The following is a 10,376-nucleotide window of genomic DNA, read 5'->3' as shown; positions in this document are numbered from 1 at the left end:
ACAATCATCATCAACATCAGAATGTTTCCTATGTCATTCCTGTATCCAATTCAGTTCATGCAATCCCAGATTATCAGCAGAGTACTCGTCAACAAGATTCTCCACCGAACGAGCAAAATCAACCTCAAAAGGGGAATTTTGATCCTATCCCCATGACTTACGCAGAATTGTTCCCTGCTCTAGTTCATAAGAATTTGGTTCAGCCAAGATCACCACCTCCAATTCCCGAGAAACTCCCTTGGTGGTACAATGCTAACGTCACTTGTGCTTTTCATCAGAATGCTCCTGGACATGACTTAGAGAATTGTTGGCCTCTAAAAAATGAAGTTCAAAGATTAATCCATGCTGGTATTTTGACTTTCCAAGATGTTGGTTATGATGTTCAAGCCAATTCTTTGCCAAAGCATGAATGAATCACTATTGATGGTAGCCTGAAGTTTGAAAGATGTTTCCTTCAGCACAAACCCAGATGGAGAGAGTTTTTCTCAGTTTTTAGTATTCTTATTGATTTCCATTTGTAATATTTCTTGTTTTTCAATGCATTGTTTGCATGTAGAAACTTGTTTATTTTTGAATGTTAATGCTAACACAATGATAATGTTTGTCTTGAAGTAATCCATTCGTTTCACTCATGTTTATTTGTTTTTATGCATTATGATACCAATTGCTTTTGCCAAACTCTTGCTTATGCAAAGAATGGAGGGAGGATGATGATCTGAAAACGCAAAATTTCTGGTTATATGCTCTTGAATAAAACCCTGCTGATGATGTACAGGCATTGTTTCAAATTCCCAAACACCGGAGATATAAGGAAGATAATCCATTGTTAACCCCTTTGAGCCTTGAAGTAGGAGTTTCTTTTCTAAACGAAAAACCCTAATTTTTAACCTGGGGCAGGGTAGTCTTCAGTTAATTTGACCGAGTGTTGATATTTCAAAAAGGATTGTGCATCCCAAGGTCAAGCACGTCATATCCACATCAAAGGATGGATCATGGGAAACCACAATGGTTATTCCCCGCGCATCAAAAGGCTAGAAGATGTGAAACCACAATGGTTATCCTTCATCCGCCAAGAAATGGGGCAGTCACAACCCTCTCAACAAGTCAAGACAAAGTCAATGTCACACGATTTGTTCAAATTAAAAGAATAAAAGAAAAAGTAAAAAAAAAAGAAAGAAAAAAGCTCGCTAAGTCAAAAACTTGAAAACAAGTGACTTAGGCAAAAATTAGAGCATCCCGCTGGACGACCAATTCAAAAGAATCAGTCCAGGCAAAAGTTAGGAAAATAAAAAAAAAAAAAGAAGAGAAAAGAGTGAAAAGTGAAAAGAAAGGACTACAAAGCAAAAGTCCTTAACAATGAACAAATCTGTGTGAATACAAAAACAAAGACAAAAGGGTGACTGTTATTCCAAGAAAGCTTCATTGGATCCTTAATGGCACAAAATCCTTTTGACAGATGAATACTCATGTTGAATTAACTGAACATAGGACTGGAGAACATCACGAAGTTGGGGTGGGCTAAATAAACTTTGAGCCTAAAAATCTTTTTTTCTGAAAACCGTGAACCAGGCCACGTTACAACCCTCTAAAGTCCTAATTGAAGCAGGGTTTATTTCGAAAGCATGCTTAAACAAGAAAGCGTTCCTGACTCCTATCGGTTATGCTGAAAACTTGTGTTGGTATCATATGCATACAAAAATCAATGTTATTCCTTAACCAGTGATTCGTTCACAAGGTTTTGCGACATCTTTTTGAAACTTCAAGACTTACATAATTGTTGCATTTTCATTATCATTCTCATAATAAACATTTTTCTGCTTGTAAACATTTGTTTGACATCCAGGAAGTTTACATCTGATCATCAGTAGAAAACTAAAACATTGCCAGGGGCATGTTGTTTTCCCAGTATAATGCTTTTGCAAGTTTGATTACCATCATGGGGCAAAGCTCGAAGACTTTGTCGAGTAAAAGAATGTGCCAAGTTTAGTCAATCTGGGGCAGCTACGTCGAGATTTGACAAATCTTTCCAAGAATCTGTTGATCTGGGGCAGATTATTCCAAGTCTTCATGACGCCAAGGATCTCTATGAACCTTTTTGAGGTAGTTTCCTTTCATAGACCATGTAATCTGAGGCAAGTTTTGAATCAGAAGTTACCTTGATCACCTCATTAGCTTGAAGTACAAAGGTTGTTACCATGATCAATCCAGAGTATGTCACTCTCTACCAAGAAGTTTTGAGACAACGGTTGACTGTTGGGTTTTCTTTCTCACCTTGTGTTGAGTTTTGAACTAAAATCCCCTGCATGTTAACTTGTTTGCTTTGATGTTAACTTCTTATTTCCTCTGCAAGTTCAGAATGGTGATTGTCTCCAAAGAAATTTTCTCTGATTTCCCTTAATAGAGCTTGATGTGTTGTCCAACCTTTTTGACAAGAAGAAGATTATCTGTAAATTCCTCGCAGAAATTGATAATCCCCACTGAGTTTGTTCTTCGTGGAAGAATTTTTCTTCAGTGTTCCTCCTCAGCTCATTTGTCAGGATGGAATTAATCCCCATTTGAGTTTATTCCTCTAGGGGCAAAGCTGTGTTTGACCGTTTCTATCCAGTTTGTTCTTGGAGTTGAACTTTAGTCTCTTGCAATACTATTTTGAACCTCTCTAGGCTGGGAAACCTAGATTGAGAAGGCATTTATTTTGCACCTCTTGAGGATTTCTTCTTTCCTCAACAATGGAAAATTCATTTGTGATTGATGTTCTTATCAGAGACTGAAATATTTTCCAGCAGTGTTGTTATTGCACTCCCTCGGAATTTGTGCTTGAAAGCAAGGGGCAGGTTTTGACTTTGAGCAACTTATGTTATCCCCATCATGTTTTGGCTGACAACAAGCCTCTTTATTTGAGCAAGTTTGTATGTCTCCACATATCAATCTTATCTTCAAAGCAAGCAAAAATCTCCCTCAAAGAGTAAGTTTGTTCACTACTTTTGTTATTCCCAACGGGTCAGTAGACGGCAATCTTCTCCGGAAGATAGTTTGTCCACTTTTGGACTTCCTAAGCAGGTCGACAGTTGACAATCTTCTCCAGAAAATAGCTTGTCCGCTTTCAAAAGTTCCCCACCAAAGTCAGCAAATGGCAGTCTCCTCCATTAGAAGACAGTTTGCTCACTTTTTCCTAAGATGGGTCAACGAATGGCAGTCTCTTTCAGCAGAAGACAGTTCGTTCCGCTTAAGGATTTCTCGACAGGGTCGGCAAATGGCAGTCTCTTTCAGCAGAAGACAGTTTGTTCCCCTTTGAGATAACGGATGGCAGTCTTCTTCGTGAAGACAGTTCGTTTAAGAATTCTTATTTTAAAGTCAGCAAATGGCAGTCTCCTCCATTAGAAGACAGTTTGCTCACTTTTTCCTAAGATGGGTCAACGAATGGCAGTCTCTTTCAGCAGAAGACAGTTCGTTCCGCTTAAGGATTTCTCGATAGGGTCGGCAAATGGCAGTCTCTTTCAGCAGAAGACAGTTTGTTCCCTTTGAGATAACGGATGGCAGTCTCCTTCATGAAGACAGTTCGTTTAAGAATTCTTATTTTAAAGTCAGCAAATGGCAGTCTCCTCCATTAGAAGACAGTTTGCTCACTTTTTCCTAAGACGGGTCAACGAATGGCAGTCTCTTTCAGCAGAAGACAGTTCGTTCCGCTTAAGGATTTCTCGACAGGGTCGGCAAATGGCAGTCTCTTTCAGCAGAAGACAGTTTGTTCCCTTTGAGATAACGGATGGCAGTCTTCTTCATGAAGACAGTTCGTTTAAGAATTCTAATTTTAAAGTCAGCAAATGGCAGTCTCCTCCATTAGAAGACAGTTTGCTCACTTTTTCCTAAGATGGGTCAACGAATGGCAGTCTCTTTCGACAGAAGACAGTTCGTTCCGCTTAAGGATTTCTCGACAGGGTCGGCAAATGGCAGTCTCTTTCAGCAGAAGACAGTTTGTTCCCTTTGAGATAACGGATGGCAGTCTTCTTCATGAAGACAGTTCGTTTAAGAATTCTTATTTTAAAGTCAGCAAATGGCAGTCTCCTCCATTAGAAGACAGTTTGCTCACTTTTTCCTAAGATGGGTCAACGAATGGCAGTCTCTTCCAGCAGAAGACAGTTCGTTCCGCTTAAGGATTTCTCGACAGGGTCGGCAAATGGCAGTCTCTTTCAGCAGAAGACAGTTTGTTCCCTTTGAAATAACGAATGGCAGCCTTCTTCACGAAGACAATTCGTGTTGCTTAAAGATTCCTCAACAAAGTCAGCAAATGGTAAGTCGCTTCAGTGTAAGTGACAGTTTGCATCCAGTTCCTTTTCTCAAGCCATGTCCTTCATTAAAGAAGAAGTTGATCCCTATTCTCAGTGGCAACTCATTGTTCTCAGCAGCTTATCGTCAACCATTGAGGCGGTAATTCAATTTTCTTCTACCTTCAACTATTGAGTTGGTAGCTTATCGTCAACTTTTGAGACGGTGATTCGATTTTCTTCTACCTTCAACTATTGAGTAAGAGGATGGTCCACAAATCAAAATGTTATCGTCAGTGGTACGGCGGTACATCTCTTCATATCATCGGTGGTACGATGATGTGATTTCTGTTAACGGAAGATTGGCGTTCTGATTCAGGATGCATAATTCCTCATCCCCAGTGAAAGAGGATGATCCCCTTTTCTCATCCCCAGTGAAAGAGGATACTATAATCTCTCTGACGCGAAGTGTTTTTCCAGAGAAGTTTCTTTTCCCACCAAAGTTCCGTCTCTCCAACAAAGTCCTGCTTTCCCCAGTGGAGTCTCTACTTGCAAGACATTTGTTTCCCCAGCGGAGTTATGGCAAGACATTTGTTTTCCCCAGTGGATCACCTGTTACTCCCCAGTGTTGTCATGCTTTATTATCATCATATGCATTCATTAAACATTGCATTGCATCTTAGGATAAAAAATTGTGTTTTATATATTTAAGTCTCTTCGATTTTGTCAAAACGAAGATTTCCAATCATCGTATCTCCAAAATCGAAGAAACTTAAATAGGGGCATCTGTCATACCCCAATTTTTGACCCTAAGATCCTATATCATTCATATCCCAATCACTAATCAAGAGCTTCACTTGGAAGTTTTGTTTATGGTGTTGCACTCACCTCATCAATAAGAGGGACCATCAATCACCAATGATTCTTTACCTTGTATGCATATTATACTAACCCAAATACCAAAAACATTGCTTTGTTTCTTTGTAGGCTTTTGTTTTGTAGGTACCAAGCCAAGACATGCAATAAACAAGGCATTTTTCAAATTTTTGACTGATGAAATCGATTTCCCTACTGGGTAAATCGATTTCCCTGCAGCAATCATCAACAAAATCACATTCTGGACAGCATGAAATCGATTTCCCTCCTGGGTAAATCGATTTCCCTAGTGTATTTTGCGCCAATTTCTCTTCTGGAACAGAGTGAAATTGATTTCACTCCTGGGGAAATCGATTTCCTTAAGGCGAAATTCAAAAAAAATAGAGAGGGAAGCTTGATTTGATTTTGGCACCTATTTTCTTTGACCATCTTTGTCATTTCACCAATTTTCCACCTCATCAAAATAATTCTCTTCATTAAACCCCATTTTACCACTTTTTACCATTTAATTGCCACTTTAATCACCAATTAAACACAAGCTAATTACCAAATGCAAAAAGACCAAACTACCACTACTCTTGCTCTCATCCTATAAATAGAGCCCTCTACTCTCTCATTTCTCAAGCTTTTGAGAGCCAAAAAACCTCTTGAAATTTCTCTCCTCATTCCTACCAAATTCACCAAAGCTCTTCATTCTTTCATAAAGTTTGTGAGTTACATCTTGAACCTCACAAACTTTGAGCTAAACCACCATCCATTTCACTTTTTTTTCTTCAATTGTTGAGAGATCAAGATTTGTGTTGGTGATTCTTGAAGTAGATCCAAGTTTTGTTCAAGATTTGGTAAATTTTCTTCATCCTTTTTGTATATCATGATGTAGATCTTTGTTGCTTGTGTGTGATGCATCTTTGATGCTATATTGGTGCTATTTGATGGTGATTTGATGGAAAATTCGTGCTCCAATTGATGTTTGATCATAAGGTGTTTGTACATTTGTTCAAGTCAAGTTTTATGCCTCTAAATGCTGTTTTTGCTGATTTTTACACTGAGGAAATCGATTTCCTTAAGGCTGAAATCGATTTCCTGCTGAGCGTGACTTGTTTTTTTTGAGAACTGCACTATGGAAATCGATTTCCCTCTGCATGAAATCGATTTCCTGCTGGCAGAATGTGTTTTTTTTGCCTTTTTTATGCTTGTTTTGGCTTCCTTCTTCCTACACTTCATTAATATCATTGGATCTAGGGTGTTGATAGGTTTGAAATGACCTAATCCACCAAGATGGATGAATGATATTAATGATAGTGTGAGTTGATTATCTTTTATGCATTTTATTCTTCTTTTCATCTTGTTTCCTTTTGATCGATGAAAGTCTTAATATCTTGAGAATTCTATGGATTCTTGATGAAGACTAGATCAATTTGTTTTCATTCTTATCTTTTCATCTTACTTTCTTTTGATCGATGAAAGTCTTGACATCTTGAGAATTTTATGGATTCTTGATAAAGACTAGATCAATTTGTTTTCATTCTTATCTTTTCATCTTATTTCCTTTGGATCGATGAAAGTCTTAATATCTTGAGAATTCTATGGATTCTTGATAAAGACTAGATCAATTTGTTTTCATTCTTATCTTTTTCATCTTATTTTCTCTTGATCGATGAAGGTCTTGATATCTTGAGAATTCTATGGATTCTTGATAAAGACTAGATCATTTCTTCTTCTCCTTCTTATTTCTTTTGATTGATGATCTTGATACATGGAGAGTTCTCCTACATTTGTCCCGACTCGATAAAAGATTAAACATGGAAGAGAATTGTATGCGGTTGATTTAAGACTTGTGGAGGTTTTTATCGTGTAGTCGCTATGATTCTATCAAGCTTCTGATAAACCCCATTGAATTTAAATCCGAGTACATCATTCACTCACCATAGATCTTCCTACTAACTTTGATAACATACTTGACAAGTTTCAAGATGGTTATCTTTAACACTTAACAACTAACTTTAATTTCCGCACCTTTACTATACCGCTCTTTATATTACCGCTCTTTACATTTCTCGCTTTATCGCTTTACTTTATCATTTCATCATATTTACTTTCCGTCATTTTCTCTTTGTCCACTTGGACATATGTTTATGCTTCTGTTATTTTTCTTTTGTCCACTTGGACCATACTTTATTTTTTTCGCTAAAACACTAATAAATAACCAAAATCTAAAAAATACTTAAGGTTCTCTTTGGACTATCGGTTACTATCCCTAGCGCTTTGGAGATTCGGACTTATGGACCTAGTACCTCTGGACTCATTCTATTACTATCCTGTGATTGTTCTGTCTGTCTGGCATTGTTCTGTTGTATGTTTATGTGTGCAGGTATTTCCTTGAAAGCCCTTGATGGTTAATTTCAAGGCATTGATATAAGGATTTCACCCGAAAACAGCCGTTACTCTGCCCGATTTTCGTCAGAATTCTAATGTGCTTAATGCAAAGTGGTGCTAAGATAATAAGTTCATCTGGATCCCCAAGTGTTAATGTGTTGGTATTGATAATTCCAAAGGATGGGAAAACTACCTTGACTCATAATGTCAAGTGTTGGCTTCTTATTCGGTTAGACCGTTTCTTTCCTTAGCTTTTATTTTATGCATTAGGTTAGCCTCTTCATCTCCTCCCATTCTTAAATTTTCAAAATCTTCTCCCTTTTTCCAAAATATTCTTATGTTTGCAAATCTTTTCAAAACTTTTTTCTTAAAAATATCTTTCGCCCTTAGTGGCTTTTCTTCAAAAGTTTAGACACCGTTAATTGTCGAAACGAGTGGTTATACCCCACGATTTTGAAATTGATTGATAATAACGAGATCTTTTCCGCGTGAGAGAGCTAGTGGCATACTCGTTGATTTTATCCGAGTTGGCGCCCTTCTTTCATGTGCGATGCAAAGAACTTGTTTGTTCTCATGCTCAAGATCAATGGCTGAGTATTTCTCTCTAACGACAATAAAGTGTTTATTCGTTTTAAAAATGTTTTCCCTTTAAGCGGAACTACATTAGCTCTGACTTCTCCATTGCACCGAGGAGGTATGTAGGCCCAAAGCTAAACGCTTTGCCGAGCTTATTTTAAAAATAAAACAAACCCTTTTTAGCACACACACACAGATTTTCAAAAAGGTTCCTGTGGAGTACCACAGATATGAGGGGTGCTTAAAACCTTCCCCTCATATAATCAACACCCGAACCTGAGTTCTCTTTCTTGTTTTAAAAACAAAACTTTGGGTTTTACGTTCTTTTCCCTTTTCCTTTGAAAAAATAAAGCGCGGTGGCGATTTCAAACGAAATATTGATTCGAGTCAATCCCATGGCTTCGATATCAGATTTTCCCCGCTACACTAACAATCCCAATATCTAATTGAACCAAACCATACATCAATCTACCTATCACTAAGAGATACTAAAAGGAAAAATCTCCCCTTACCTCGATGGATGTTGTTGAATTGATCCTTGAACTTTGGGATTTTTCCTCATTCCTTTGCTCTTCCTCACTTCTACGATAAAACCTTTTTCTCCCAAACCTTCTCTTGCTCCTTTCTTTTCTATTTTTCTCAATAATAAAACAATAATATAATTAGGACTAAGTGTAGAGCTTTTTACTCCATACACCCACTAATTACACCTCACACCCCCAAAAGTCCAATATTCTCTTCTTATTCATTTACTCCATTATTTTCAAAAATATTTATAAACTAAATTTTAATTAAATAATTAATGAAAATTCAATTTATCTAATAATTTAAAAATACGGGTGTTACAACTCTCCCCCACTAAAAGTGTTTTCGTCCTTGAAAACATACCTTAGACGAAAAGTTCTGGGTAAGAGTCCTTCATCTGGCTCTCTAACTCCCATGTAACATTTCCACCGGCTGGTCCTCCCCAAACCACTTTCACCGTTGCTATCTCTTTACCTCGCAACTGCTTCACTTTACGATCCTCAATCCTCATAGGTAATGTCTCTACATTCAGATTATCTCGCACCTGTATATCATCTACCTGAATCTCATGAGACGGATATGCAATGTATTTCCTCAACTGGGATACATGGAATACATCATGCAAATTAGCGAGTGCCGACGGTAAAGCAATCTAATAAGCAACCTTCCCAATTTTCTTAGTAATCTGAATTGGACCAATGAAACACGGAGTTAACTTTTTCGACTTCAAGGCTCTCCCAATGCCAATCATCGGAGTAACTCGCATGAATACATGATCTCCTTCTTTAAATTCAATATCCTTCCTTCTTTTGCCGTGGTAACTTTTCTGACGACTCTGAGAAGCTCTCATCTTCTCCTGAATCATTTAGATCTTTTCTGTAATTTGTTGCACAATCTCCGGTCCAACCACCGCATTTTCTCCGGATTCGTACCAACACAACAGCGTTCTACATCTCCTACCATACAATGCTTCAAACAGAGCCATACTAATACTCGAATGATAACTATTGTTGTAGGTAAACTCAATCAGGGGTAAATAACTATCCCAAGCACCACCTTTCTCCAATACACACGCTCGCAACAAATCCTCTAACGATTGAATCTTTCTCTCCGTCTGACCATCTGTCTACGGATGATAAGCAGAAATCAACCTCAACTTAGTACCTAAGGCTTCTTGCAATCCTGTCCAGAACTTAGAAGTAAACCTTGGGTCTCTATCCGACACAATACTATCCAGAACACCATGCAAACTCACTATCTTCTCAACATACAACTGAGCCAACTTCTCCATCGGATAATCCATTCTTATTGGTATAAAGTGAGCAGATTTCGTCAACCTGTCCATAATAACCCAGATAGAATTATAATTCTTGATCGTTCTAGGTAAACCAAATACAAAGTCCATAGAAATTCCATCCCACTTCCAATCCGGAACAAACAATGGTTCCATCAATCCAGACGGTTTCTGATGCTCAATTTTTGACTTTTGATAAATTAAGCAAGCATAAACAAACTCGACAATTTCCTTCTTGATTCCAGAACACCAAAACAATTTCTTCAAATCATGATACATCTTGGTAGCACCGGGATGAATGCTCAATCCACTTCGGTGTCCTTCTTCTAGAATACTCTTTCTGATCTTAGCAACACCGGGTACACACACTCGGTCTGCAAACCTCATAATGCCATTCTCGTCAATTTGGAATTCACCTCCTCGACCTTGGTTAATCAATGTCAACTTATCTACCAATCCAACGTCAGATT

This window comes from Vicia villosa, linkage group LG3 (genome assembly GCF_029867415.1).
Source record: "Vicia villosa cultivar HV-30 ecotype Madison, WI linkage group LG3, Vvil1.0, whole genome shotgun sequence".
Classification (NCBI taxonomy): Eukaryota; Viridiplantae; Streptophyta; class Magnoliopsida; order Fabales; family Fabaceae; genus Vicia; species Vicia villosa.
This window is presented reverse-complemented; position numbering follows the sequence as displayed.